The sequence below is a fragment of the Ranitomeya variabilis genome, chromosome 2 (assembly GCF_051348905.1).
Source record: "Ranitomeya variabilis isolate aRanVar5 chromosome 2, aRanVar5.hap1, whole genome shotgun sequence".
Lineage (NCBI taxonomy): Eukaryota > Metazoa > Chordata > Amphibia > Anura > Dendrobatidae > Ranitomeya > Ranitomeya variabilis.
This window is the reverse complement of record NC_135233.1, coordinates 610,413,913-610,440,752: the sequence shown is the minus strand read 5'-3', so window position 1 is coordinate 610,440,752 and position 26,840 is coordinate 610,413,913. Positions and strand designations below refer to the sequence as shown.

The window sequence follows — 26,840 nt, the reverse complement described above, 5'->3', positions numbered from 1 at the left end:
TACACCAATAATGCTGCACTACTCCAATACTACTGCAATACTATGCCAATATTATTTCACTACTCCAATACTATTGAACTACTCCAATATTACTCCAATACAACTGCAATGCTATTCCATTACTGCAATACTACTGCAATACTATACCAATATTACTTCACTACTCCAATATTACTCTAACACTACTGCAATTCTACTCCAATATAACTGCACTACTCCAAATATTACTGCACTACTACTCCATTACACCAATATTACTGCACTTCTCCAATATTACTGCAATACTATGCCAATATTACTCCAATATTACTGCACTACTAGTTCAATATATTCCAATATTACTGCACTACTCCAGTTTTACTGCAATACTATGCCAATAATTACTCCAATATTACTCCAATACTACTCCAATATTACTGCACTACTACTCAATACTATTCCAATAATTACTCCACTTTTACTGTAATACTATGCCAATATTACTCCAATATTACTGCACTGCAACTCCAATACTGCTACAATATTACTTCACTTCTACTCCAATATTACTATAATACTACATTACTCCAATATTACTGCACTACTACTTCAATACTATGCCAATAATTACTCCAATATTACTGCAATACTATGCCAATATCACTCCAATATTACTGCACTGCAACTCCAATACTGCTCCAATATTACTTCACTTCTACTCCAATATTACTGTAATACTACAATATTACTCCAATATTACTGCACTACTACTCCAATACTACGCCAATAATGACGCCAATATTACTGCAATTCTACTCCAGTATTATTCCAATATTACTGCCCTGCAACTCCAATACTGCTCCAATATTACATATATTACACTGCATTACTGCAATACTACAATATTACTCCAACATTACTGCAATACTACTCCAATATTACTGCATTACTACTCCAATATTACAGTAATACTATGCCAATATATAGGGCAGCACGGTGGCTCAGCCTTGTAGCGCTGGGGTCCTGAGTTCAAATCCCACCGAGGACAACATCTGCAAAGAGTTTGTATGTTCTCCCCGTGTTTACGTGGGTTTCCTCCGGGTTCTCCAGTTTCCTCACACATTACAAAGACATAATGATAGGGAATGTAGATTGTGAGCCCCAATGGGGATGATGATGTCTGTAAATCTTTGTGGAAATAATGGTGCTGGTGCTATATAAGTGAGTAAAATAAATAAATAAAAAATAAATAAATATTACTCCAATATTACTGCACTACTATTCCAATATTATTCCAATATTATGCCAACATTACTTCAATACTATGCCATTAATTACTCCAATATTACAGCAATATTACAATATTACTACAATATTACTCCATTATTGCAATACTACAATATTACTGCAACATTACTCCAATATTATTACAATACTACTACAATACTACTAAAATAGTACTCCAATATTCCTGCAATACTACACCAATACTATGCCAATAATTACTCCAATATTACTGTGCTACTACCCCAATATTGCTCCAGTATTACTGCACTACTACTCCAATATCATTGCACTGCTACTTTAATACTACTCCAATATTACTGCCATATTACTCCATTACTGCAACATTACTCCAATATTACTGCAACACTATGCCAATATTACTGAAATACTTCTCCAATATTACTGCACTACTACTCCAATATTACTGCAATACTATATTACTCCAATATTACTGCAATATTGCTCCAATACTATGCCAATATTACTGCAATATCATTTCCAATATTACTGCAATACTACTCCAATATTACTGCAATACTACTCCAATATTACCGCAATATTACTCCAATATCACTGCAATAATACTCAACTTTTACTGCAATACTACTTCAATGATACTGCAGTATTACTCAAATACTACTCCAATATTACTCCAATACTACTCCAAATTTACTGCAATACTACTCCAACATTACTGCAATATTAGTCTAATATTACTTCAATATTACTACAATACTACTCCAATATTACTGCATTAGTCCAATACTACTTCAATATTACTGAAATGTACTAATATATTACCCCAATATTACTGCAATACTACTCCAATACTATGACAGTAATTACTCTAATATTACTGCACTACTACTCCAATATTATTCCAATATTACTGCACTGCTACTTCAATACTATTCCAATGTTACTCCACTACTCCAATATTATTGCAATAGTACAATATTACTTCAATATTACCACAATAATACTCCAATATCACTACAATACTACATTACTATACTATTATCTCAAAATTAATCCAATATTACTCCACTGATACTCCAGTATTACTGCAATACTGCTTCAATACTACCCCAATATTACTGCAGTACTACTCCTTTACTAATATTACTGCAATACTATTTCAATATTACTGCAATATTACTCGAGTATTACTCCAATGCTACTGCAATATTACTCCAGTAGATTACTCCAATTCTACTAATTGCTAATAAGCTGGAAGTTTCTTTGATAACAAGAGAGGTTAGGTCACTTATACATGAGCAACATTTTGCAAAATGTGAAATTCATCTCAGAGAGACCGAACCAGAGGCAATACTACTCCAATATGACTGCAATGTTACTTCAATTTGACTGCAATACTACTCCACGTTTACTGCAATACTACTCCAATACTACTTTAATTACTCCAGCATTGCTCCAGTACTACTTCAATATTATTGCAAAATTACTCCAATACTACTTCAATTCTACTTCAATACTAATTCAATATTATTGCAATATTACAACAATACTACTGCAATACTATTCTAATATTACTTAATTACTACTCCAGTATGACTGAAATGTTCATATTACTCCAATATTTCTTAATCTAACTCCAATTCTACTCCAAAACCACTACAATATTAGTGTTACTCAATTTTCACTTCAATATTACATATTATTCTAATGTTACTCCAATAATACTCGAATACATGTTACTCCATATTACAGCAGTATGACTACAATTGTATTACATGTTACCTAAATACTACTTTACAATACTCCAACACTATTTTAATTCTACTCCAATATTACTGTAATATTAATCCAATGCTACTGAAATTCTACTCCACAACTCCAGTATTGCTCCAATACTATTCCAATTTTACTGCAATACTACTCCACTACTACTCCAATATTACTGCAATACTATTCCAATATTACTCCAATATTACTTCAATGATACTGCAATATTACTCCAATAATACGGCAATACTACTTCAATATTAGTACCAAAAAATGAGTACCAAGTACTCACAGACCACCATACCACAAGAAATAAAATCAATAAAGTTTATTGAAAAATTGTTATAAAATTGTACAACATACCATATGAAGATATCAGAAGACTCAATCCAAGTTCCATATTTAAACAGCGATTATGTACTTGTTATATCTTATTAAGCATTCTAACTATATATAGATTTTAGTATTGGTCGTATATACGGCTCACAAAAAACACCCTTTAAGGTCATTATGCACTGTATTATGCCCGGATGATGAGAGCTCAAATATAATGGACACCCATAAATAGTTTAGAAATAAAGTCAATGCTTACCCATCATAAGTATCGCTGCCGGAACGCCCCAATATTACTTCAATGCCACTGCAATACTACTCCAATATTACTGCAATACTACTTCAATATTACTGCAATAATAACAGGAATATTACTGCAATATTACTCCAATGCTACTGCAATACTACTCCAATATTACTGCAGTACTACAATATTACTCCAGTGCTACTGTAATACTACAATATTACTGAAATAGTACTCCAATATTACCGCAGTGCTGCTCCAATATTACTGCAATACGACTCCAATTTTACTGAAATACTATTTAAATATTACTGCAATATTAGTCAAATGCTACTCCAATAGGACTGAAATACTACTCCAATACTACTTCACTATAATTGCAATACATCTCCAATACTACCTCCATATTACTGTAATATTACTCCAATTCTACTTCAATATTATGGCAATATTACTTCAATGCTACTGCAATACTACTCCAATATTAGTGCAATACTACTCTAATATTACTTAATTACTATCTGGTATAACTGAAATGTTCATATTACTCCATTACTACATTATATTACTCCAATTCTGCTCCACAACCACTCCAATATTGCTCAATTATTACTCCAATATTACATCATAATATTCTAATGTGACTCCAATACTATTCTAATAGATGTTACTCCATATAACCCCAGTATGATTACAATTATATTCCATGTTACTCAAACACTACTTCACAATGCTTCAATGCTACTCCAATATTACTCCAACACTATTTTAATACGTATCCAATACTATTCCATTCCAATACTACTCTACTATTACAGTATATTACTCCAATACTATTCTAATACTACTCCATATTATTCCAAATGACTTCATTACTACTAAATTTTACTCCAATACTACGCAAATATTAGACTATATTACTTCAACATTACTCCAGTACTAAACTATATTACTCCAATATTACACCAAAGTACTCCAGTAATACTCTAATATTACTCCAAAAGTATAGTAATATTAATCCAATAGTACTCCATGTTACGCTCATTATTCTCCATTTTTCCAATACTGCTTTATTACTACTCAATTACTATCCCATATTACTTCAATTACTTCACAAGATGGACACAAATATCTTCTAAGCTCCTCTACACCTGACGGACACGATACATCTTTGACCATGTTCACATGTTCAGTATTTGGTCAGCATTTTCCACCAGTATTTGTGAGCCAAAACCAGAGGTGAGTAAAAATGCAGAAGTGGTGACATGTTTGTATTATACTTTTCCTCTGATTGCTCCACTCCTGCTTTTGGCTTACAAATACTGATGTAATATCTGAACGTGTAAACGTAGCAATATAGTCTTCTCTACACCTGATGGATACGATAAATCTCATAGGCACCTCTACACTTATGGACACATTACATCTTCTGGTCTCCTCTACACCTAATGGACACAATACATCTTCTGGTCTCTTCTACACCTGATGGACACAATACATCTTCTAGTCTCCTCTACACCTGATGGACACAATACATCTTCTGGTCTCTTCTACTCCTGATGGACACAATACATCTTCTAGTCTCTTCTACTCCTGATGGACACAATACATCTTCTTGTCTCCTCTACACCTGATGGACACAATGCATTTCCTAGCCTATTCTAAATCTGATGGACATAACACATCTTCTGATCTCTTCTACACCTGATGGACACAATACATCTTCTGGTCTATTCTACACCTGATAGACACAATACATCTTCTGGTCTCCTCTATACCTGATGGACGCAATACATCTCATAGTTCCTCTACACCTGATGGACACAACACATCGTCTGGTCTCCTCTACACCTGATGGACACAATACATCTTCTAGTCTCCTCTACACCTGATGGACACAATACATCTTCTGATCTCTTCTACTCCTGATGGACACAATACATCTTCTAGTCTCTTCTACTCCTGATGGACACAATACATCTTCTTGTCTCCTCTACACCTGATGGACACAATGCATTTCCTAGCCTATTCTAAATCTGATGGACATAACACATCTTCTGATCTCTTCTACACCTGATGGACACAATACATCTTCTGGTCTATTCTACACCTGATAGACACAATACATCTTCTGGTCTCCTCTATACCTGATGGACGCAATACATCTCATAGTTCCTCTACACCTGATGGACACAACACATCGTCTGGTCTCCTCTACACCTGATGGACACAATACATCTTCTAGTCTCCTCTACACCTGACGGACACAATACATTTCCTAGTCTATTCTAAACCTGATGGACACAACACATCTGGTCTCTTCTATACCTGATGGACACAATACAGCACAAGGTTTTGTCTTTACCTGATGGACATGATGTATTGTATGGTCTTCTCTTTACATAAAAGACACCACACATCTTATTGACCATCATATTAAAAAAAAAAATAATCCAACACAGACCAATGCCATAAACAAAACCCTAAAAGCAAACGTGCCAAACTGATTAGATATTGGTCAAACAACTGGCTTCACTTCTATGTTCACAGCTGAGATATTAATTATTGGAAGTTGGGGAAGGGTGATTAGTTCTTCTTCACTTTTCCTTGGCTGACATTCGGCTTTAGACGTGACCCCTGGTGGATTTAAAGCCTATTTAATTCTATTCATAATAAATCCACATCTTGGAATATGCACAGAAGTAATAATCAATGTGTATGAATATTTTCAAGGAAGCGGAAGAAAATCAATTTGGTTTTGTATTGATTTCCTGGGAAGGATTTCATGGTGTATCATATTAGTTGAGCAGAATATATATAATTTTTTTTTTGCACGGTATATATTATAATCACCTTGATCTTTGTATATTTATAGAGCTGCTGACAGTCATATCCCCAATTGCAAAAAACACAATGACCGCTCAAAATGGTGTTTTGTCACCCAAGGCTGAAGGTTCCACGTTGTGGTGGGTGTTTTATTGTATTATAATATTTGCAGGGATCTTGCATAAAGCTGTTTTTGAGCCTTTTTTAATAAAGAATATTTTTTTATTTAATATCGTGAGTAATGACTGCGAAAAGAAAGAAATTAAATGATGCCCCTTGATTCTCTAAATTTGCTAACTCACACCGCAATAAGGTATTATAATGGGATCCCTATGTACTATAGTGAAACATTATATAATTAGTCTCGGCTATAGTCGTCGTCTCTGTTGGGACTGGTGGCGTTTTCATTTTTTCTTTATTTATTTGCATTATTTTTTACCCTTCTTTTTACCTACAATATCTAAATGTATGTATATGTCCATTTTTTAATATGTTCTTCATAATTTTACCATTTCCCCCTGTAACTGAGGCACGAGAGAGTGCCCGCTTCCCAGAGTTGGGAATCACACTTATCACACCGCGTCATGTGGGTATGCCATTAATGGCCAAGATAGGAGTACCCCTTTAAGTCTTACCCCATGATAGTCCTCCGTTAGACTGCTCGGCAAGAGCGCCCCGATCTCTGCAGATGACTGTTAGTATAATGCAGAGTGTATTGCTTGACCAGAGGCAGAACGCTGCTCTCTTTTACTTTGTATTCCCAGCGCTGTAGAACCACCGAGCTCGATCATAAATAGCCACGAGAAATTAACATTATAACATGATTTAATCAAGATATTACACGTTGACAGATGACGGTGCGTTACCCCCGCAAAATCCTTATCATTTATTCACTAGCCTTTATTTTTAGACTTGTTTCAAGTGTTAATTACTGGTCAATGAGAAAGTAGGTTAAGAGAGTTTGCAAAAGCAAAATCTTTTATTGGCAAAGCTAGTGAACAGGTGGTGAGCCCCGATCTCGGCGAACGTCGCCTTGGGGCGCAATCTTCCAGCGCACAATAAGATATGGCTGCCCCGCTTTGCTGTCTTAATGTTCCTGCCTGTATCCACATCTTGCAGATGTCTCGGAACAGAGAAAGACCTTAAATTTTAGGTTGAGCAGAGCGGGAGGAATGAAAGTTGTCGTAATGAGTTACTTTATTTAACTAAATTGATTGGGTCGTAAAATCACAGTTGCAACATTTTAAGGATTATGCTGATTTTTTTTCTTCCCAGCAATCTTCCATATGATTTAGATGTCTGTGTAAGGTACAATGCGGTGGGATCACCTTCACTGCTCAATTCATGCTTTTTTCTATTACAGCACCAGAAGACGAGTGTGCTGATCTTGTCGGAGGGCAGTGACCTGTCCACTCACCTAATGATGACAGGGATGCTTGTCGCAGGTGGCGGTGCCATGTTGTGGAGTTGTCACAGATTAATGGTTAAAGGAGTGACTGGGAACAGCTCACAGTATTGCAGAAGAGCATTGCGCTGACTTTGAGAAAGGCAGTGACCAGTTCACTAATACAACCTTAATTTAGTCAGAGATGTGTGTCTGTGTGTAACACTGGAGACACTGCAAATATAACTAATCAAGGGTAAGATTACATCAACTGCAGAGGAGTGTGCTGACCTTGTAGGAGGGAAGTGACCAGTAAAGTTGTAATGCTAGAAAGGACATGAGGTAATACTATGAGGAGAGAGAAAATTAAGATGTCACACACTAATAGTAATAACAGCAGCTCAGAGTAGATTGTGCTGATTTTGTGGAAGACAGTGACCTGGTCAATCATGTGATGCTGGTAAGAATGGGGCTGCACTTCCTTATTGTGCACTGGGAGAGAGACTACATCCTTTAGTCAATAATTTCACCAGCAGCAGAAGAGTGTGCTGATCTTGTGTGGGGTAGTGACCTGTCCACTCATGTGATAATATTTTTGAAGGGCAGTGTTATGATGTTAGACAAGGAACAGATTAAAACTGAAAGCAGCAGGGTTTTCCAGTGGCTCTGAGTATTTAAGAAGATGATTGTGCTGATTTTGTGGAAGGCAGTGACCTGTTCGCTCATTGGATAATAGGCAGGATGGCTGCAGGTCACAGGGGAGGTGTCATAATGCGAGGAGGGGAATGTAGAAAAGGTGAAAGGAGCAGAGGCTTCCAGCAGCACAAAATATTTCAGGAGAGCATTGCGCTCATTTTGTGGCAGGCAGTGACCAGTTCACTCATGTGACATTACGGAGGACAGGGCTGCATGTTCCTATGCTGGGTTACATTGGCTGAAGATAGAATATCTTATAGTCTAGATATTGAAGGGATGGTTATAACAGCGGGAGAAGAGTGAGCTGATCTTAAAGAGGGCAGTGACCTGTCCACTGAGATGAAAGACTTAGGTGCATGTGACAGGGAACGCGTCCTGTGTAGGGAAATAGAGACAACAGGCAGGTTACAGACTGAAGGTAGATGGAGAATTGTCCCCCTACAGCACAGAGTATTTCAGAAGAGGAGTGTACTGTATTTGTAAGCTGAAAGTGCCCTGTTTCTTACATTATAATATATTTTAGCTGCACGTGACAGGGGAAGAGTCATTATATGAGGAGAGGCGTGAGGAAAAGTGGGAGGTCACACACTGAGAGTGATGGCAAGCTATGCAGAAGCACAGAGGATTTCAGGAGCTGATGTTTTCAGACACAGCAACTATCACTACTCAGGGTGTAGCAAATAAGTATGTAGCCTAAGGTGAGCGATGTTAAATATTGTGCTATTGTCTCTGTTATCACCCAATCTAATAACGAACAAATCGCAATATACAGATACAGATTGTGCTATTGTCTCTGTTATCACCCAATCTAAGAATGACAAATGACAGTGGAGGGAAACTGGGACATAGCTCACCATATAAATCTGGAGGCGAGATGAGGACAATTCCCCCCAGACGCCCCCATGCCCTTTGGGCCTCGTACGCAATGAACCATCGGTACGTTACATGTAACAGTTTCAGTCTTACATCTACCACGGTGGAGAGTACGTCTCTGGTTTCCTGCGTTCTTCGCGTTTGTTTGGCATCATTTCTGGGGTGTGAGGTTGTAAATGGCAGTGAGTAATGACTGTAGTTAACACATTGTTAGGAAAAGTGATAATTCACACCTCGGGTGACTCAGCCCTTTAATTCTGCCCTGGTATCAGGGAAATCGGATCAGCGGCCAAATCTGAGTTCGGAGGGAAAACGAATGAGCGGGACGATGGCGGCGACATGTACGAGTTACAGGCGAAGATCATTATGTAACTGAAGACGCAGCAGAGCAACGTAAGACGCCGGTAATAGGGAGGAAAATACTAAATTTTTACATTTATTGATAGTTTTATCAGATTAGAAAAATATGCTCAGCTCCTTTCTTCCAGAAACGGCACCACTCTTGTCAGCCCCAGCTACACTGTAATACCAGTTACAACCAGTATACAAGGGGGGTGCCATTTCTGAAACTACAATTTTTTATTCTTATAAAAATACTTTTTTTTAACAAGTTCTCATTCTGGAGTCTCCAGAAATTCCATAAAGTGATCAGGTTTTCTGAAAGTGGTGGTAATAGGACCTCCTCCCCACTTCCAGATGGCTGCTGATCCCCCTAATGACTTTTATTACTTGTCAACGCAACTGCCCAATGATGCCAGTGTCAATTTTAAGAAAAACTTGACAGATACTATATGGGTGTAAAATCTACAGACTGCATGGCAGTATAAAGTATGGAGCATTGTTTTTTTTTGCCAGTGGCCGGCGGGCGAGATTTCCAGATCTGGATAATAAAAGTAACGCCCCGCCATCATTCACCGTCTCATCTCGTGTCTTTGGCTGAAACTAGTTTTGATCTCTTCTCCGATTTGTTTAGATGAAACTGTTGTGAATAAGAACAGGCAGAGAATAAGAGGAGGAATCCTGGCAAGTGGCTGCCGCCGTGTCTGCGCCCATCGGGTTTCCAGTGCGGTCAGGCCCCCATTCCATCATTTCTAATCATAAAACCCCCACAAGAGCTTCCCTGAAAAATATGCAAATAAAATATGCAACAGGATATGATCCTCGCACACCAGATGTTTAGTCTTTGCCTTTGAAGTTTCCCTTTTAATCTTTTCTTGTACTATATATTAAATAGATAAAGTCGCTTTATATCGCTTGCATTGTGTCAGCGTTCTGCTCGCTTTATGGTAGCGCCAATTAAAAATGTGCCATATTTTTGTGCTTTTCGTTCTGAGGACAGTGCCACTTTTCTCTACAGGTTGTGTCTGGCAGCGCAGTTCAGCCCTGTTTTTGCTTGAATGTGACTAAGCTGCAATACCATACATGACCTGTGAATGGTCCTGTTGGGAAAAAAAGTAAGACCTGGTGCTATCCTTTCCATATGCTCTCCTGTACCAACAGGGCAATTTTTTTTTTTCCTCCAGGAATGGCACCACTCTAGTCCACAGGTTATATTTGGTATTGCAGCTCTTCCTTATTTATTTATATCAGATATAACCAGTGGACAAGATCGGCGCTGTTTTTGGGGAAAGGTATATCATACTTATTACACTATGCCCTGGGGCATAGTAAGCGGGAGGAACCCACGTCCACTCTAAACGGATTTTACTGATGGATCTTAGACAATAAAAAAGGAGTGATGGGAAACAGTTACCGCGTCCTCATACCTGTAATACTTCGGGAGCCGTCAGACCCATCAGTGGAGAGTGGCACGGCACTACCCATCCTAATGCCGGAGCCACTCCATGCCAACATGTTACCTATCTGGGCGTCCAGCTAAAGAACAGAGAGGCGCCCATGCTTGCCCTATGTAAAGGTCAAGAACGTTACATCATCCCAGAAGTTGCCAACTCAAACTTTTTTTTGTTTTTATACTTTCAGACAATTCAGACAATCTTATATTGTTAGGAGGATCCCAATAACAAGATGTTCAGCTACTGAGATCCCATCAATCACCTGTAATTTGCAAAAGCTTATGTCCATCACAGGAGGAATGAGGCATTACATAGTGTTGGGTCCAGATGCCGAGTTCCCAGTGATCTCTTGTAATCTACAGTGCCACCACAAGAGGAATGAGGCAATACATGGTGTTGGGTCCAGCTCCCGAGATCCCAGCGATCATCTGTAATCTACAGTGCCACCACAAGAGGAATGAGGCAATACATGGTGTTGGGTCCAGCTCCTGAGATCCCAGTGATCACCTGCAATCTACAGTGCCACCACAAGAGGAATGAGGCAATACATGGTGTTGGGTCCAGCTCCTGAGATCCCAGTGATCACCTGTAATCTACAGTTCCACCACAAGAGGAATGAGGCATTACATAGTGTTGGGTCCAGCTCCTGAGATCCCAGTGATCACCTGTAATCTACAGTGCCACCACAAGAGGAATGAGGCATTACATAGTGTTGGGTCCAGCTCCTGAGATCCCAGTGATCACCTAATCTACAGTGCCACCACAAGAGGAATGAGGCGTTACATAGTGTTGGGTCCAGCTGTCGAGATCACCTATAAACTACAGTGCCACCACAAGAGGAATGAGGTGTTGGGTCCAGCTGCCGAGATGCCAGCGATCACCTGTAATCTACAGTGCCACCACAAGAGGAATGAGGCATTTCATAGTGTTGGAGCCAGCTGCAGAGATCTGTGATCACCTGTAATCTACAGTGCCACCACAAGAGGAATGAGGCATTAAACAGTGTTGGGTCCAGCTCCTGAGATCACCTGTAATCTACAGTGCCACCACAAGAGGAATGAGACATTACATAGCGTTGGGTCCAGCTCCCGAGATCCCAGCGATCACCTGTAATCTACAGTGACACCATAAGAGGAATGAGGCCTTACATAGTGTTGGGTCCAGCTCCCGAGATCCCAGCGATCATCTGTAATCTACAGTGCCACCACAACAGGAATGAGGCATTACATAGTGTTGGGTCCAGCTCCCGAGATCCCAGCTATCACTTGTAATCTACTGTGCCACCACAAGAGTAATGAGGCATTACATAGTGTTGGGCCCATCTGATGAGATCCCAGTGATCACCTGTAATCTACAGTGACACCACAAGAGGAATGAGGCATTACATAGTGTTGGGTCCAGCTCCCGAGATCCCAGCGATCACCTGTAATCTACAGTGCCACCACAAGAGAAATGAGGCATTACATAGTGTTGGGTCCTTCAGAGCAAGGGGTGTTCTTCACAGCTGTTAGACGAGGGTCTTGAAAGAATGACCCCTCTATTATCTGAGAATCCCCTAAGCCATCTGTCTTGGTCTTGTCTGAGAAGCTCAGATCCTTCTAATTCATGGTTACCAAAATGTGTCCTACAACCAAAGAGCAGAAATGGACAACCCTGTGACGTCCTTACCTCAACAACTTAACTGCATGCTTGGTTTAAGGGCAGACAGTCTGATAAGGACACCGGGCCTCTTGGACCAGTCAGATCTTTTTGACCAGGGCCGCCAATTTTCCTTTTCTTGCTCTGAAAAGAGAGAAAAAAAAACACAAAGTGTAAAAAAAAAAGTCAAACATTAGCTAAACTGCAGACACACCGAAGACAGAGGTCAAGGAAGAAAATCATCAGAAAAGGTTAAAGATGAAATAAAAAACCCCGGAGGCTATGAATGAAAATCTATCCCAGAGCAAGGCCACCAGTGACGTTCTTCAGACGGGAAGCCAAACACTCGGTGGCAGCGGGATCCTTCATTCTCATCAGATCAATACAAGCTTATATTTAAAAAGATTCCTAGCAGCTGCCATCTCTTGACAACCTGCATTTTGTGCGTTCGCCTCTTGTGCGAGATCAGGGCAGGGACTGCGGGAAGATGCAGCTTTTAATACCATTTACACCTGAAGACACAATTCCATTAAGGGGCCTTGTTTTGTTAAAGGGACGCGGATTGATATTATTTTATTGGCAGTTGCCGCTACGTCTCTTTGTCCTTCTGTGACTCCTTTTTGGATTTTTTTTCTCTCTTTATCTATCTATTTATCTATCTATCTATCTATCTATCTATCTATCTATCTATCTATATATATATATATATTTTCAGTTTCAAACTCACTCCTTTACCATAAAAGCTGCTAAGAAAAAAAAAAAACAACCTGCTTGCCACTCTAATCATCTGTACGACAATATTTGGTATCAGGCATCCTAAATAGATTATCACCAGTCCATCTGTGTCATTATTGATTTATAAGGGCTTTAAGCTGCTTTAAAATGGAAGTTCTCCCGCTAAGGGGCTCCGTGTATATAAATCACAGCCGTACTCAAATATAACAGACATCACTCAACATATTGTTTCTCTGCATTCCTCCCCCCTCTGCTCTCCTCCTTTCCCTTTTTAAAAACCATAGCAAGAAAGCGGAAAATGATAAATTGTTTCTAATATACTGATCTAAACTGATATGCAAATGGCGGGTGTATTTTTTAATATATTACTTGAGAGGCAAAGGAAAGGAAAAAAAAAAAAAAAGCGTCATTAACATATGAATGCTATATGCAAATGCGAGTGACAGAGCAGATGTTGATGAATGTAATTGACCTATATGTGAATTGCATTAGAAGCCTTAACGCTATTAATTCACTACCCTCCCGAAAACTCGATATTGTCCAAAAAAAACAAAATCTAAAATTCTGTGAAACCGAACACTGGAAGTGATTTGGACAGAGAACCATGGACACTGGAAGAAGGTCGTCAATGTGCCTGCCGTACCCGAAATGACATCATGGGTATCGATCATTTAATAGGATGCAGGAAGGGGGGCATATTTGCTATCCCCTCTACCTCCCACCTTATTTATTTTGCCTTGACTGATCCATTTACTGCTGTTTATAAATAAGTGCCCCCCCTCCCTTCCTTAAAGCCTTTTGTCCACAGACCACCCAGTATAGGATAATGTATTAATGCCCTGTACGTTGCAGCCAGTCAGCTGAAACGTGCCCCCTCCCAGTCTAAGTGTGAAGCGCCATTGTGTATATATAGCTGGCTAACAACTATGACACATAGTAATAAGAACATACTTAATAAATTACTGCTTTCAGGTCTACCAAGCTGACATTTCTCTGCAAGGGACAATTTTATATTTGTGGCACTGAGCAAAATTGCTTCATAGGAAGGCAGGGTGGATTAGCATAAAAATTAACACTTAAATTTCAGCTTATTTTCCACCCTCTCTTCCTGCCACAACAATCAATTTCCCTTATAAATCTGATTAGATTTTACGATGCTTGTTATTCAAAGCATGTCTCGGCACAGCATTCACAGGCACCAAGACTATTTGTTTAAATAGAAAAAAAAAAAAAAAAGCCAGATAAAAATGTATAGGTATTTTTTGTATTTTATTTATTTTTTTTTACGACCAGTTCCTCGGCTTTTCTCATATTGTAACATCGGTAATTGATTGCACACATTAATTAACATGTAAGGTAGAATCGCTGCATTATGCATGATTTATTTTTTCATATCTTGTTGGTTCCTTCGCTTGCTGCCCTTGTTGTAGCGAGGACACCAAGCTCAATTCGGGTCCAAGCACAAATGCCAATGCTCGTTCCCCCTGAAAGTTATTAATGTCAGATACGAAATTAGATTTGTTTTTTTTTTTCCCTCTTAACTTCACCTCCCTTTTACTAATCCACCAAAGCTGTTAGGAGTAATGCGAGCTTCCATACGGCACTGGGAAGTGATATAGAGCGGCCGCTGCTAACATGCAAATATGTTCATTAAGGCGGCATTTAATAAACAGACAGCGGGAAGGCGGCCGGCGTGGTCACAAAATGCCGGTCATTAGAAAAAAAAAGTTAGAAGTTGGGCGTCCATCAGCTGCTCAATCTGCCAGGGTGGCATTTAGATTGCAAGATGTTTCGCCTGCGTTTAGTAAGGAAAGAAAATGTAATCATTGAGTTATTATTGGACATCAGTTGGAATCAAACTACTTCCTACTGCCCCACGTAAGGAACGCAGCATTGCCTCTGTAAGGAATCCCAAAATCTGCACAGTGCTCAACTTTCTTTACGGTTAGAAAAAGTTGAGTAGGACTGATCCAATAGCCAGATTGGTAGTCCATGGCCACCAGACCAGCGCGCTTTGAGCCTCCTCCTGCCTGCCAAGTACAGTGGAAAAACAGGAAAGCACAATAGGGTTTTATCCGAGTAACGATGGGGAGACCAAGGGCAAATGGTACTCACCTGGGACGGCTGTGTACCCACAACCACTATAAAGCTCAAGGCTGCTGCAGACCCATGACTTGGAAAACAACTGAAATGGAATGATATGGTTAATCCAATCAGTGTGGAAGGATAGAAAAGGAGAACGGTATTCAGGAATGCAGTTTAATTGTCAACACAGTTCGAAGTTCCAAACTTCACATTGACAATTAAACCGCATACCTGGATACCATCCTCCTCTTCTTTCCTTTCACTCGGCATCACAGAATTATCCCTACCATTCCATTTCAGGTGTTGTCCTTCTACCTGCCGGCATCCCTGTCTTTTCTCCTGATCAGTGGGTCTGATGCGATTACATAGTTGCATCATGCCGAACCTAGGAATCACAATCAGGATCCTGCAAATACTTTTGCTCAACTCTATGGCATTCATAGATTGGAGTCCACTTATAGTGCCACGTTTTTTCCAAGAAGGATCGGGCTTTTTCTCGCGATCCTTGACCCTTTTTTTTTGCTAACAGCATAGTTCCTCTAGAGTCAGGCACAGGGTACAAATGGTACTTATAACCTAAATTATTCTCTTCCCTCTCTATTACATCCTGTGATGCAATGAAAAGTTGGGCAGGAAAGTATCATCAGGTTCTCCGTTGCCTTTTCCCCCCCATTTCATATCCAATTGTCCTATTGACCCAAGAAACTTATCAGGGAATTTTGTTTGACCTCTCATATTATTTGGGGTCATCTGTGACCACATACCCTAAATCTACTGATAATGGAGAGCAAACATCTAGATGGAGGAAGATGAGAGATGGTGGGACATTTTCATTATACTGGACCCTAAGTAATATAGACTGCTGGATGAACGCTGTAATGGATGGTGATGTGTAGGCGGCTGTACACATTAGATAGCAGTCAGCTGAAAGGCTATCCCTCCCGACCTCCATACACACACAACTTAGACCTACCTGCATGTGTACTGAATGGGAATAGGGGAGTAAGACGTTTTCAGATGACTCTGCCCCCTCCAGAAACCTCTCATGGCTGCTTATGTCCCATGAGAACAAGGCTAGAACATGTTGAAATCCAATATGCTCAATCATTCTTTCCCTTAAAATCTGCCATAGGAGAGATAGGGATTACCTCATACATATTACTCAGCTGGCCCATGTGTTGCGGCCATTTTAGGGTCACTAAATTGTGTCTTTTGGACACAATTTATTAAAAGGGTTGTCCAGAGCCTTTCACTTCGGTATTGTTCGATGTGAGGAGGTACATGTTAATTAATTCAAAATTATTTATTTTATTTAATTTATCTATTTCCTCCCTATAAAAAAATTGGTTAAAAGAAAAAGCATGATTGCAAAAAGTATAACTCAACCAAGACTGGTAGACCCAAGGGTTTGGTATAGTCAGATGATGTCCACGCACCCAAGACCCTTAAAAACTTACTGGTAGATGTGAAGTTGAGGGTCCAGTTACCTTTTTGGAATCAGGACCGAAGAGCTAAGTGTTTTCTTGAACTTTTAAATCTATATTTTTTACCCCAATGTCCCTGATCCCTATCATAAGACGAATTGTATTAAGAGGCCGTAAGTTTGGTTCACTCCCTCTCAATCGAAATAATGAGACATAGTCAATACATTGTATCAATAAACATTAATTATAGAAGACCCAGATATACAGAAGACGATCTTCAGATCCTACTTATGGGTAGCGGCTTCCATCAAGGGGGTCGAATGTAGTGATGGAGCCACAATATGGGTACGGCTATGGGCTCCATGAAGGTGCAGGCCACCCTCGGATGACATGAAATAGTAGCGATCTTCTATTTAAAGAAACTCCGGTCACTGAAGCTAAAGATGTCATTATGGCGGAGGGTTTGCATCACAAACAAAGAAGCTTTTGAGAGAATGAGATGCAAATGATATGCTAATCGCCCACAATCATAAGCATAGCCTATTAACTAAGTTCGATTAATGTTGAAGCCACTAAATAATGTCACAATAATTACATCACATGTACACCTGGCATTAGCTCCCACCCAGACCCCAGAATTGGGGGATATTGCTGGAGATAGGCCAGACATGCTAATCTTATTCAAGAGGGATTATTCCCAGCGAGCACAGACACATATCTCTCTCCATATGTGACAATTCAGGCTGAGGCTGGTGGGATAGATGACACTTTGCTCGTTCTGGTAGAGATCTTAAGAACGGGCCCCATTTACAATATCTATAAATAAACATCTTTATTAATTTTCACAGATGGGGCCCCATTGATGGGGATACTGCTTTCAGGGTTCCATATCTCAGGGGATCGCTATATTTTGCAGTCCGGGTTGAGACAAAAAAGAAAAATCATGTTGACGTTTTTTGGTCTTTAACTAGAAGTTTTAAAAAATCCACTTTGGCTCTTGTACTTTTGTTTTTAAGTTTTAAAAAAAATTTGAAAAACTCCACTTCAGCTCCCAGTATTTTTGGAGCTTCTTAGACGATAGACATGTTGGACTTTAACACCAAAAAGAAAATGTTACCTTAATGAGCCCGAATTTTACTTAATAATCTGCAAAGACCAAATCGAATATTGTAACCGCTTGGTTTCTTTGGGCATAAAGGTGACTTGTTTTGGTTTTGCTGGAGGTCCCTAAGTTCTGAAACTCTAAAGGGTTTGTTCATCACAGTCTACCCTTTTAATATGAGAGCTGGTTCCTAAAACAGCTGGCAAAAATGATACTTTGCCAGGGAATGAAGCGACCGTCTGCTCATGAGATGATTGACCGTCCATGTTGTAGTCAATAGATGCTAAAGCTTGGCAGCGGCTTGAGCAGACGACGCCTTTCTATGATGTCTACATGGCCAAACAGGGTTCATGAACCTGTACTGATGAGATGTCCTCTTGATTATTATGATCACCTCTGTTTACTTATGACCATCAGAAATCCTGTAGCGTCTAATACAAATGTTCCTCATTAATAAAAAAAATGAATTTAAGGTGATTGTCCACCTATTCGAAGACACCAAGACATAGGGCAGCCACACATGATGGCCTTCATTCTGCATGACCACTGTCGCCGTTGGATTACGTGAAGATATCTATGAGCTTCCACTCACAAATGTTCCTCATTAATCAAAAAGAAGAGTTCAAGGAGATTGACCACCTTTTCTATGGCATAGAGCAGCCACACATGATGGTCTTCATTTTGCAGGACCACTGATGTTGTTGGATTACGTGAAGAAATCAAGGAGCTTTTAATTACAAATGTTCCTCATTAATAAAAAAGAAAATAATTCAAGTAAATCGTCCACCTTTTCCGTGGTGTTGAGAAGCCATACACGATGGTCTTCATTCTGCAGGACCACTGTCATTGTTGGATTACATGAAGACATCAAAGGGGCTTCTAAATACAAATGTACTTCATTAATTGAAAGAAAGAATTTAAAGAGATTGTCCACCTTTTCCATGGCATAGAGCAGCAACACATGATGGTCTTCATTCTGCAAGGACCACTGTCGTCGTTGGATTACATGTACTCTGATTTTATTTTTGTATTCCCAGGATTGGAAATTCCTGTGATTGATTCATCAGGTGGAAACTTGCCTAATGAAAGGGAGTTGTCCAAGATGTTTAAACTCTTTAAGAAACCAATAACCAACTTGCTCTGATATATTATTATCGAAAATAAATATGGTGGAGCTGTAATGTACCATTTGCATCTTCCCATAAATGCCAGGATTTTTTTCGATGATTTTTGCAGGTACAATGGGGGAATACAATAATGTGATACAAATCTCTCATTTAGTTCTTAAAGATGTTGTCTCTTTAGAGACCAACCCTTTGGGTAATCAAAAAGAATCAGCCGCCCGCTGGGCATTTTCCCTGCAGTGGCCACTCCAGGAGAATTGTAGTATTACATGCACCATTATAGTTGTTCATGGTTGGAGAGATCACCTAGCTGTTCTAACATAAAAGACCTGACAAGAAGACTCTACTTAGTGATGTCCATACACATTACAAATTGGATGTTTGGATGGGGGGTGACTTTATGAGATAACCCTTTAAGGGGACATTATTCTGAGCTGTCAGTTGAAGGGTTAACCTGTGTTTTCTTACAGCATTATAAACTATAAGCAGTCGGCCACCCGAGTGTAGAGAAGCCAAGACACATTTAACCCTTCCTCACATCTGCACCAAAGTGAGTAACGATTATTTTTTTTTCCTGAATTCGTCCAGAGGTTTTACGAGTGCAGTTTATTTTCACGAGTGCGCATTAATTAACCCCGCATGTCCTATCTCCCGGTCTATCAAGCCAAGGACATTCATTTAAACATGTTTATTATGAAATGTTTGCATTCTGCACATTTGCGGCCCACACACGCACGGATTATTTCATCCCCGTTCACTGGAACATTTTTTTTTTTTAAAGAATGTATTGTTTTTGATTACTAAATGCTCTTGGCTCCTCCAGAAATGAATCTTAAGTCGTCTGCATTCTGAGATCTGGAGATGAGCGGAGGTTTGTGTGGTGGCTGACATGGAGTAGATGGACTCCGCTGCTCTAAGGAGTGCACCACAAGAGTCAGCATGCATTTCTAGAAGTCCTACTGCTTCTATATGTGTGGCCAAGATAACATTCCTATTACTTGAAAGGTTTTTCCCCCAAATTAAAGTTATCACTATCCAATAATGAACTCTAGAGGTCCGAATCAATCCTGAGAATCAACTGCTAAAGCCCCTTACGAATTGAGCTGAAGTTGAGCATGTATACCTAACTACCATTTCTGACAATAACTGGAGTGAGGGTCCGCATGCTCTGCTGAGCCCTGTTTCTAGTATTGCCAAGGGTCCCAGCAATAGAACCAAAAGGAATCAGATAATTTTCAATTTTCTAAAAGAAAAAACCCCACAGTAAAGTATAGACTCACTTCAGAGAAACTTTTCAGAATCCTAGGACATTAATTAAAGGGCTGTACCAAATACTGGCAGTCATTGCCTATCTATTGGATATGGGGCAACTTTGTGGTACTTGGAGGTTCAACCACTGGGATCCCCATCGATCGTGAGGACAGGGGTCTCAAATGCCCTCTGGTAATGGAGTGTCACCCAATTTATCCTTGATGGAACAGCTGGGGAAAAGCAAACGGTGCACGCATGGCCACCACTGCATTCTGGTTTCAGCATCGCACAAGTCCCAGCAGTCACTGTCCCAACTCTCAATGTGGAAATAGCCCTTTATATAGGACTTGTCACTAGGTCACAAGTGGCCAAGTTTTGCTGTTATTTGGTTCTGGCTGCTCTTGATTGTCTTGTTTTTATATTTTTTCTGTAATCTGCCATAATGTACATTAGAAAGCGGCCTTTTAGTTTTTTAATGCTACTTTTTATGGTCTTCATCCAAGGGATGTAGCTCACAGGATAGTTATGCAGAAAAACACCACACCCCAAGAGAATCATGGAAGTCATGCCTCCTGATAAAAACCATAAAAATCAGTAGCATAAAAAAAAGCTTTTATTTCTGGGACCGTATGGCAGATCTAAATAAAAAAACAGATGGAATAAAATAAGAGCAAAAGGTATCCAGAACCCCGTTAAGACTTTATTTGCCTCTATGTGTCCACCTGCGGCTTCCAGAACATCTCCTGTCTGCTTGCTGCTTCCAGGATCCCTATAAGACTCTGTCTACCTCTACGTGTTCGCCTCTGGCATCCAGGACGTTTCCTGTCCGCTTCCAGGATCCCAGTAAGACTTTAGGTTTTCCTCTACGTGTCCACCTGCTGCATCTAAGACGTCTCTTGTCTGCTTGCGGCTTCCAGGAACCCTTCAAGACTTTCCTTTTTCCTCTACATATCCACCTGTCTGTGGCTTGCAGAACGTCTCCTGTCCACTTGCAGGTTCCAGGATCCCTATAAGACTTTTAGTTTGCCTTCAGTGACTCTGCTGTTTCCTGTGTGCAACAACCACCTGCTGCACTGATGCCAGTGTGACCTTGGGCTTAGAGGATCCACATCACCTAGTGATCCTGCAAACTTAGAATGTTGCAGGACTTTTCATAGTGCAGTGATATTATACAAGTTATTAAATGCTGTACTCTAATGTGAGGCGATATTAAAGCATCCTCTGGTGACACCCCTGTATACTCTCAGAGAGGGGAAGGGGGGATCATATGGTGAATAGACCACACCTACTTAGGGCCTCTCTCCTTTCTAGGGGCCACAAGGGTCCTTCCATACACTATTCCAGTTTCCAGTGATGGCTCCATATTGGGGGATTGTTATTTAAGCCATCTGCCAACATCTGTGGAGAGATTATCAGTGTGAGAACGATGTTGTAGCAGAGCTGTGTGTGCGCATCCTGGTACCGGGCAGATGGAAGTTCTACGCTGAAGCTGTCATCTTTTGATTAAGAAAAGGAAATGATTTCACTAAGAAGCTATTCCCTCTTGTGTTGTTTAGTTGGAGCTGTGATGGCTCTTACCAGCGATCCGGACACATTTATTGAGCCTCGTAAGTAACTCGGCTCTTACCACCATCGCCAGAGTCTCAGCAAAACTCTCTTTTACCTTGTGCCAATTATCTAAATATCATAACTATAAAATATCCTCAAACGCCCCTTCCCCTCCCCCTCCCCCTACATTAAACATCTTTGCTACAAAGTTGCAGAATATAAACAGTAACAGAATCATTGAAAAACTAAACACAAATGTAACGCTTCCATCTGCTGCATGAGTTTGGGTTTTTTATCGCCCTCTCCGTCCATCGGGTGCTATATGCCAATGTAGTGAACCATGCCTTATTAAAGACATTGCTAGGGTCACACGCTGCAAAAATAAATAGTGCATCCATCTCCAGTCAATGTGATGGGGGATGCGAGGATTTGTAGTCATCTGTGAATTCATTTTGGTTCCCGGGAAAGCTGGGTGACAACCAATGTGGCCACCAATAATGACACCCATCACTCACAGCCTTGAGTATCAGATTTGGTTTGTGATATACCTCTAGCTTCCATACTAAAGCTCATCAGATGCTAGGAAAGCTGGGTGACATTTCCTATGATGGGCACTGTACTGTTTGTCACCCAGCTCTCCTGGAAACAGGACAGATGTATATTAAAAAAAAAGCTGACAAGGTGGCAGAAGAAGAAGACAACAGCTCAGACTTTTATGATTATTTGTGTTATGTCACAAGACAGGTGAACGCAAAACAGGGACATCAATGCTGACGGACAATAAGCCTGATACACTGTGCAGTGACTGGACACAAGAGGTGATCAGGCAGAAAAAAATGGAGTATTTCTCCAAGAAGATCATTTAAATTACACATGTTTTGTTATACACACTTTCATTTCCTTTGTGTGTATTGGAACAACACAAAAAAATGCCCAAAAAAGGCAAATTGGACATAATTTCACACAAAACCCCAAAATGAGCCGGACAAAATTGTTGGCACCCTCAGTATTTGGTTGCACACCCTTTGGAATAAATAACTGCAATCGATCACATCCTATAACCATCAACAAGCTTCTCACACCTCTCAACCGGAATTTCGTACCACTCTACTTTTGCAAACTGCTCCAGGCCTCTCATATTTGAAGGCGCCTTCTCCCAATAGCAATTTTATGATCTCTCCACAGATGATCAGTGGGATCTAGATCAAGACTCATTGCTGTCACTTTAGAACTCTCCAGCCATTTGTTTCCATCCATTTATGGGGGCTTCTTGAAGTATGTTTGGGTTCATTGTCCCAATGGAGGACACATGACCTAGGACGTAAACCCAGCTTTCTGAGTCATTACATTGTGACCCAAAATCCTTTGGTAATCTTCAGATTTCATGATGCCTTGCATACAGTCAAGACACCCAGTGCCAGAGGTAGCAAAATAACCACAAAACATCTCTTAACTTCCACCATATCTGACTGTAGGTAATGTGTTCTTTTCCTTGTAGGCCTCATTCCCATTTTCGGTAAACAGTAGAATGATGTACTTTACCAAAAAGCTCAATCTGTTCACAAGACACCTTCCCAGAAGGATTTTGGCTTACTCACATACATTTTGGCAAACTGCAGTCTAGCTTTTTTATGACGATGTGTCAGCAGTGGGATCCTCCTGGGTCTCCTGCCATAACATTTCATTTCATTCAAATGTTGACGGATAGTCCATACTGATGCTGATGCACCGAAAACCTGCAGAACAGCTTGAATTTCTTTGGACCTTCATTAGGGCTGCTTATCCACCATCCGGACTATCCTGAATTGCAACCTTTTATCAATTTTTCTCTGCTGTCAACATCCAGGGAGATTAGCTACAGTGCCGTGGGTTGTAAACTGCTTAATTATGTTGTGCACCGTGGACAAAGTAACATCAAGATCTCTGGAGGTGAACTTGTAGCCTTGAGAAAGTTGACATTTTTCAACAATTGTGTTTCTCAAGTCCTCAGACACTTCTTTTCTCCTCTTCCTGTTCTCCATGCTTAGTGTGGTGCACACACAGACACACAAGGCAATGATTGAGTCAACTTCTCCCCTTTATATCTGGTTTCAGGTGTGATTTTCATGTTGTCCACATCTGTTACTTGCCACAGGTGAGTGTGAACGAGCATCACATGCTTGAAACAAAGTTGTTTACCCACAAATTTGGAAAAGTCGCAATAATCCTGGACATTTTTTGAGGTTTTGTGTGAAACTATGTCCAATTTGCCTTTTTTTCTAATTTTTTTTGTGTTATTCCAATACATACAAAGGAAATAAACACACGTACAACAGGACCTGTGTAACTGCAATAATTTTCTGGGAGAAATTTCAAGGGTGCCAACACTTTTGGCCATGATGATTAATAGATAGATAGATATGAGATAGATAACTAATAGATAGATAATAGATATATAGATATTGGATATATATTGGATAGATAGATAGATAGATATGACAGAGATAGATAGATAGATAGATAGATAGATAGATAATAGATAGATAATAGATAGATATGACAGAGATAGATAGATAGATAGATAGATAGATAGATAGATAGATAGATAGATAGATAGATAGATAGATAGATAGATAATAGATATTGGATAGATATGACAGATAGATAGATAGATAGATAGATAGATAGATAGATAGATAATAGATGATAGAATGATAGATAATTGATAGTTAGATAATAGATAGAAAGATAATAGATGATATGGATACATTTATAGATAGATAAGTGATACAGTAGATAAATATATAATAGATAAATAAATGATAGATAGATAATAGATTATATGGATAGATAGATTTATAGATAGATAATATATAGATAGATATTAGAGAGATAGAGAATAGATAGATGATAGATAATTTATAGATATGAGATAATTAGATAGAAACCACAGACTGACAGACATGACAAACTATGTACTGCAGGAGGATAATAAGGACTTGTGAATATCTTACAGTATCTTCCTCCTCCTTTCTGTTAATGACTTGTCATCAGCCACAATTATCTTGGTGACAGACAGTAAACACTCGGCGCAGACTCCTTGGAGATGGAGACATTTCTGATTTTATATGTTATAGCTATGTATGCTTCTAGCCATTGATGCCTGATCTCTACACACAGGAGGACACTGGGGTGTATATGGATCGCCCCCAGGCGCAGGGCAGTGGGGTACTCGGTACCGGGTCCCTCTGTCTCGGTTCTGGGGATGTCACGGTGGCCCGACCCGGTCCATGGCCCTGCTAAGGGGCGCCCAATTAAAGGTGTAGTTTGTCAAGTGTTCGTGACGCCACCTGTGGTGTTCAGTCAGGGTGACCGACGCTGCTAGGGATCCGCTGGGGTGATGGAATGGCAGCTAGATGGTATACCTTCCCACAGGTGAAGTATGTCCCCAGGGCTTCTCTTGAAGAGTAGGTGGTAATGGTGGATGTTGTAAGGCGCGATGAATAACGAGGACACAAAGGTTGCAGTCTCTTTACCTTTTACTGAAGACTTCAGCGTCCACAGTCCAGAGTACCGTTCACAGGGCAGGCAGAGTCCGGCCGGTCCGAAGGCACATCCAGACTTCACTTTGCAGGTGGAAATCAGTAGCCTTCCTACTAGCGCCTGTGTGTTGTAGTACCTCCCTGCTGAGCACCACGGGATAGTCCTCACAACTGTCGTGTATGTTTCTGTTCTTTCTCTCTCCGTCCCCCAGATGATATGGATAGGACGACCCGTATGACGGGGTAGGCCTGGAGCTATTTTATAGGGACCCTAGAGACGCCCCTCTCCCACAATTTGCCTCCGTTGTCTTCATTAGGTTAAAGGTCAGGCAGCCAACTTGGAATTAACTTAGTGAAAAAAACTTAGCACTCAAATTGATGCTTTTAGTGAAGTATTTATTGTAGTACCCAATAAACGTTTCGGTCCGTCATATGGACCTTCATCAGTAACGTACTATGGTGAGACTTGCGTATAGAGACAATATTGTCCCGGGGTACATGTGGCGCCTTAAGTAAACGCTGGACCTATATAGAGACTGTGGAGGATATCCTGTGAAGCGCCGTCGTCAGACACGGAGTCCACCGCTAGTTTTTTTCACTATAACTTGGAATTAACTGTCCTGCCGTGTTTCGAAGTAATGCGTAGAGCCAATTACTCCCTCGGTGTTCCGGCCACCGGCTACGCGCCTCAGAAGGATGTTGCCGATCTTAAGGCAGGACTCCTCCTGGCATTATCTCCTTGTGCTATGATCTCGTTTCTCACTTCTCCACAATATACTTCGGTTCTTGTCCTTTCTTGGGATGCTGCCGCAATGAGGTGCAGGCGCAGCTCCGTAACGTTCTATCTCTTGCTAAGTCTCTGTCAGGATCCCACCCCTGACAGGGACCTCTGTCTACAGCTCAGATGTTTCTCCTTTTCTCTCACTGTCTGCCTGACAGGTCTTCTCTGGGTCAAACCCAGGTAGCTTTCTCACTAACTTCCTATCCAACCCCCAGTTTTACCCGAGTGTGAGGAGTGGCCTAATAGTTAGAACCCTTTGCTCCCCCTGGTGGCCGGAGTGTGAAGTGTAGTGTGTGACTGATACCTGGTCAGGAGAACTCCTTTAGTACCATCAGACGTACCATCACTCTCCATGCTGGAAGAGCGACAATACTGCAACAACCAGGACTCTGGGGCGCTGCATATACAGCATAGCACAGGAGACATCCTGGGAGACCGCCGATCACGTCTACGTGATACGTGTTATGCTT

General features: G+C 40.3%; 1 protein-coding gene across 6 annotated transcripts in view; it reads right to left on the bottom strand.

Annotated features, from left to right (window-relative positions):
• ZNF536 (zinc finger protein 536) overlaps positions 1–26,840 on the bottom strand; it is a 706,926-nt gene that overhangs the window by 490,852 nt on the left and 189,234 nt on the right. For all 6 annotated transcript variants that reach the window (XM_077288720.1, XM_077288722.1, XM_077288721.1 and 3 more), the window contains one exon: positions 12,830–12,943. The gene's annotated coding sequence lies outside the window, so the exon portion shown is untranslated. The remainder of the gene's footprint in view (positions 1–12,829; positions 12,944–26,840) is intronic.